Genomic DNA, 6,573 nt, shown 5'->3' on the forward strand with positions numbered 1-6,573 from the left:
TATTCTATTCTATTCTATTCTATTCTATTCTATTCTATTCTATTCTATTCTATTCTATTCTATTCTAAAATGACAAGTGTGACATTGCAATAACTTGTCTGATCTTAAATAATCTATTAAATATACGATTGAAGAACTGTCAGCTACAAACACAACAAATTTTAGCTCAATATCTTGGAAATTTGTTAACGTATAGTCATTTTTGTGTGGGTTGATTAGMTGTGGTGGCCATCCTTCCAATGGGTAATTTACAAGGTTTGATCAAAATGGCTATAACTCCATCCCTTTTCATCATGTTTTCAGAGGTGCTGAGTTTTTATTTTATTCTTTCTTAGACCAGGAGTGTACAATCCAGGTCTTCAAGGGCTGCTATCCTGCTTGTTCCTCTGCTCCAACACACCTCTTTCAGTCACCGAATTACCCCTTGAAGTTCTGCAGAAAAATCACTTATTTATTCAAATAAAACATTCAGGGTAGTGGCCTTCGAGGACCAGGATTAAACACCCCTGTCCTTGACTGATGGCAATGGTTTAAATACACAAATACAAACAATCATTGTCAATGAATTGCTCACATAGAAGTGTAGTATTTAATGTCCGGTGGCCTATGGATGTGGTTCCATTAGAAAGATTTAAGACCAGACCAGGAGCTGTTGAAAATTAGTTTTTGGGGCAACTTCCTAGAATGCACAGCCTCCCAGCAAGCCGTTGAGGCTTTGTCAAGAGTGTGCTGGTTTAAGCTCGCAGCTTTTCAAGCCTCCCATTATGCCTGACTCAGTCGGGCAGAAAGCAAAAGAACCTTCTCTGCAGTCATGTGGGCATACTGGCATTATACACAGTTCAGTATTAGATATTTGTGAGTCATATAAACAGAAGGGAGGCCACTGAGGCTTCTTGAAGAAAGAAGAAAAAAAATTATAATTGGGGAGTTATACAAGTGCCTAAATCCTCCTCTAGGGATTTAATTTTTCACCCATTGTGTGTGTGCTTTTTTCTCTTTTGCCTTTGCAGGAAGACCTCGGAGCAGCAGTGACAAATCTTCTGACACAAAAATCACTGAGGTACTGCATGATGTYTTTGATTCTTTAGGTGAGGGGAAGTTAACTGACCTTTTAGTGATCTAGTATATTTGCAGCATTCACGGTCGTTTGTTTCAAAAATAAACGCATTTTATACTTTAGTTGATTGCAGCCCACTCACAAAATATGGGAATYAAAGTTGAGAAACAAATACAGGTAAAACTCAACTTGGTCAACTTTAAACGGTTAGCTTTTTAAAATAATAACTTTTTTGGTTATTTGCCTTAATTTAAAGTATCTAATAAAATACCAAGTGTTTCAGTCTTGCATTAAAATCATATAAACCTATTTTCTGTGTCTCCTTTAAAACATTCAGGTCTATTTAGCCGTATGCACCCTTGTGTAGATTTGTTATGGTTCTCTTCTTCCTTCTGTAGCCTTCCCCAATTATAAACTGTATAGATTTCCCAGTGGTGAGTCCCTGTCCTCTCTTCACATCTACACAGTACATGTGTGTGTGTGTGTGTGTGTGTGTGTGTGTGTGTCTCACTGTGTGTGGCTCCCTGTTGGCCCAGATGCTGGGGTGTGTACAGTGTGTAAATCTGGGGCTAGTTGGGTCATTCAGGCATGACCTGGACTGTGTTGACCCGTTGTCTTGTGAGTGCCTCCAGCAGTGTTTCCCTCTTCAAATCTGATCAGCCAGCCTCACAAACAAGGATTTAGGCCATCTTGCCCTCTCCTTGCATCATCTATGATTTTGTAAGTGTGGCTCAGAGTTGCTGCTTTATATGATGTGAGGATGCAGTTAAAAATCTTCTTCTAAGATCAAAATGTTAGAGCTGCTTTTATCAAAACTTTGAAAGCCCAATTTCATGTGAGATCTTTTTAAAATCATTTTATTCTGCATACATTGATATCTTTTTAGTGCTCCTTACAAATACTTACACACTGCACCCTAGGAGGTGCCAAGGCCTGCTCCAAGCCTGCACTGCAACATTTCCACGGTGCCTCTGAAATCAGATTATGTATGAGTTCAATTGACTTAATGGATTAAAAGAGACTAGATCCTATTAATGAAAAGGCTGCCCTACGGCACTGCCCCAACCAATGGCAAGCTAATCTGGCATGCAAATTAAATCCTGCCTCAATATGCCTGCCTGTTTAATGTTATCAATTACACTGTTTTACTTATTTATATATACTATTATACAAGAATGGGCTTATAAACAAACTGAGGGAGGGGTTATGGTGCTGAGCTGAATTATTTTATTTGATTCATTTATTTTTTTTCTTCACAGAACCCCTGGAGCTGATGGTAGTTATTGACACTGGAGCTGTAGGAAGTAAAGATTTACACTCAAAGTTGCATTAATGAAGTTGAAATCTTTTAAAGTGAGGTTATGTGGAGAGGTTAAAAACAATCATCATCTTACTTGTAGATGGAGTGGAGAATAAAATATTTTTACATGCATCAGTTTTGTTTATGTTCCTCTGTGCTGCCACTTTAAGAGTCAGTAGAGTTGTTGCTGACTGGTGCTGTTTGGTATCACGTCTGTACTCAAATAACTCACTATGAAATTGAGATTGTAGCTGTGACACGCATATCTTTCAAATACAAAAAGTCAAAGAAAATATCTTTGTATTTAATGAAACTGACATAATACAAATGGTTTTATACATTTTGTCACATAACTCGCATATTTTCTTGTGAACTTGGCTCAGCCAAAGTGAAACASGAAGTGACATCAAAGGGAAACTCTTTGGTCTTTGTTTATTGAAACAAMATTATYRGAACTCTGACTTTTCTTCATCTCTCTAATAGTGACTCAAAAATRATCTAAAGACATAYCAGCTWYTTCTCTACAGTCTGTGTTGTTAGCCATTGTAGCAATGTTCAGTTCACATGCAGACATGCCCCTTTGACATCACTTCCTGTTACTGCACATGAGAATATCTCAACATCTGTTCATCTTAGAGATGTGAAGTTTTCTTTTGCAATATGTTCTCAGTGTTATCGTTCCAAAAATGCATTAATATTTAAAACAATAAATTTGATGTCATGGGTAATTTAATATGGCAGCAATCCCTAGGGTAACACTMGCTTGTTAGTTTAGTCAAAATTACTTAAACTGAAGTGATTAGGAGCTATCTTACCTGCAGGTTTACTTGTGCTTCTCAGAGTTTCTAAAAGTAGAATGGGAGGCAGAGCTTTCACTTATCAGGTTCTTCTTTTGTGTAACTAACTCAAATTTTTGTCTGTGATGATGAAACTTTGTCTACTTTTTGATAAATCCTAGGGTTAACTTGGGTTTCCTAAGCTATCCTTTGGTTATGCTGCTATGGACTTAGACCACTGCAGGACAAACTGACCACATTCCCACATTCACTCTGTTTTCTTTACTTTCTTTATGCTCCATATTTAAACATGCCATCACTGCCTTCATAAATTTGCTCTTATTTATTTATTTATTTATTTATTTATTTATTTATTTATTTATTTATTTATACACCTTGACCATATTGTGCAATTGTCTTCTTTCTTGCCCTCTCAAACCCCAGCATGACGAGGCAAATAGCTGCTCATCCTGAACCTGGTTCTGCTGGAGGTCTCCTCTTGTTAAAACGTTGTCAGAATTATCCCTTTATACTGTAAACAATCTGTTTGCTTTAATTTAATATTACTGTTATTTTTTCCCCCAGTGTCATTGTCACTGACTCTCCTGTGACTCAGTTTTGTTGAGGTTATGTAACATAAAAAGAACGTGTGTTCAAGAAGGGATCAGATTTGTGACGTGTTGAATAATATTTGGAACATTTACCCTCCGATGTCAATATTTTTCTCTTTAAAGTCCCACTTTTAGTTCACCATGCTGGGGGGGGGGGGGGGGGGGGGGGGGAGTGAAGTGATTTGGAGGCTGCTGTGTGTATTGAAAGCCATAATCTGGCACATGATCGCGCTGAAGGCTGAGCGGGAAATCTGCTGAGGAACTCCAGTGATTCGAGTCCCGTTAGTTCTGCTGGGCTTTTCATGCCTGGTTAGCTGAGCTCCTGCGCTAGTGTCAGAGGGAATAGGGGTCAGGGGGAGGTCAGATTTCACCTGACCCCTGCTGAAATATTTTCAGCTAGGTTTAGTTGTGGAGAAAAAAAAAAACAACGCCTGTCAAGATGGGAACACTTGAGCAGAAAGCGGAGAAAATGTTGTTGGATTCTAATGATGGTTTTTACAAACGATGAGGTTAAATCATAGCTTTTTCCAATATAATTTCAGTCAATCCTTTGCTTTGCATTGTCTAAGCATGCCCCCCCTCCTCAAATAGCAATGCCCTTTTTGCAAATCAAAGTCTTATTCAATCTGGTTCAACCACTGTCAAAGCACACTTCAGCACAACTGGCTTTTTGAGTAAAATTGAATAAGACGTGAATTGAATATTTGCTGTTTATCTGACACGTGTTCCCGCGCAGATATAAATAAATAAAGCCTTCCCCATGCAGGTATGCCTGAGCGTGTGCACCTCATTTCAAGCACAATTAACTTGAAATGGAGTGCTGCAGGATCAATAGTCCCCATTTGATCCAAGGGGGTGGGAGGTGTGTGTGTGTGTGTGGAGTGGGGGGGTCTGTCACTCCATGGAAATGGCCCACATATGGTAATACAGGCAGCTTAACAACAACTTGGAGGATTTACTGTTGCCGTTTTCAGGCCAACATGAATTACAAACAATAGGCCACTCTTGGGAGCCATCTTCTTTTATCCCGGCTTCAATTAATCTTAAAGAGAGATACCATTTAAAGCTAATGAACAGGGGGTAAAACTAATGCATATTGATATCAAGAGGTGAAAGCATCAGATTGTAATATTTAGAGCCATAGGAGGGGAGTCATACCACAGGTTCACAGCCATTGGTTGCCCAGAAGCCTGCCTAACAGAACATAAAAAGATAAATGAACACTGAATGACCCTGATGTAGCCCTGTTCCTTCATCATATAAATAACAAAAAAGCAGAGAGAGAATAAAGCAGAATGTTCTGGGGGGCCAATTCYCCAACGGGTGCTTATATGAAATGCAACTTTCAGGCGTTCTCTCCCTGCGCAGAATGTCRCATTTATTTGCAGGACTCTGTTTCAATTTAAAGGGAATGGCAGCTGAAGGAGGCACAGGGGACGGTGTCTCATCACTGCCACTTACCACTCTTAAAGGCCTGCTGCCGGCGAGGAAAACCTCAGCAGGCACCGCCACTTAAACAGTGAAGACCTCCACCAGTCAATGTAATGTGCCGAGCTCTGATGGCCTCATATTCTCAGTCCTGCGTGCGCGTGTGTGGGTGTTTGTTCATGTGGAGCTGTATGTTTGTAGCTCAGGTTTACAGTCCAGGTTTTTTAGCATCACATGTCATTCGTTTTGAAACAAAGTCAAACTTTTACCAGGCATGTAATGTTTTTTTTTTTGTTTTCAAAATATGACAAGATTTCTTTAAGTTTGATGAGATGTACGTGAAATGTTTTCACAAGATTACATCAGAACTACACTTTTTATCTCCCACAGTCAAAGGCAAAATGCCGATATGTTTTTGTGGACTCAGTCTTTCTGGGTTTTTTTTTCATGGAACCTAACTACTACTAGTTTACTGTTATCCTTGTAATTTCACAGAAACCAGAAATACAGTAAATACTGTGTAGTAAGGAAGATAATTAGTTTTTCTCTCATGCCTTTTTGAGAGTATTCAAGTTAAATTATATAGAATAATATACAATAATTTACTAATTTTGCAATAAACATTAACTTAAAATCAGTTCCATATTAAAAAATAATACAGTACAGTATATGATGCATATCCTCTGCACACACATTCCTACTTCCTAACAATTTACTATACAGTACCACTCTAAAAATTGGCATATAGGCCTTTTTTTATACAATACCCAATATTTGCATTTTTTTCAATGTTTGCAGGTACTCTAAGATTGTAATTCATGTGAAAATCAAGACTTCGTTGCATACATGTCAACCTCTTCGGATGTTTACCCGTATTAAAAGCCTCAAAATTCCGTAAATTTTGCAAAGAATCAGTACAACTCACCGTCGGGTCGGTCTTTCGGCTGCAGACGTGAAAGCGCCTGCTGYGAAGCAGGAGGAAAGGAGAGAGGAAAAAGTTCAAAACATTTCTAGCGGCAGAATGGGTTGGAAGATGGCTTTTGGATGTTATTTATTGTTTTTTAAATCATCTTACAGGCTCTGACATGTTCGATAAATTTGAAAATGAGTTATTTTAAAAAAATCCGTAAGACTTGAAAAAATCCGTGAGATTGCTCTATACGTCCATATACCTGCAAAATGACATCAAATCCTTATAACTTACAGACAATCCGTACAAGTTGACATGTATGTCATTGTACCATTAGAACAGTGGTATCCAATCCTCTCCCCTGAGGGCCGCTGTCCTTCATCTTTTATTTGTTTCCCTGTTTCAACACAGAGAAACCTCTTAAGATGCAGGATRGTGGCYCTTGAGGACCAGGATTGGACACCGCTGTACTAAAGTACTTAATAAAAGAT

The sequence above is a fragment of the Austrofundulus limnaeus genome, unplaced genomic scaffold (genome assembly GCF_001266775.1).
Source record: "Austrofundulus limnaeus strain Quisiro unplaced genomic scaffold, Austrofundulus_limnaeus-1.0 Scaffold39, whole genome shotgun sequence".
Taxonomy (NCBI): Eukaryota; Metazoa; Chordata; class Actinopteri; order Cyprinodontiformes; family Rivulidae; genus Austrofundulus; species Austrofundulus limnaeus.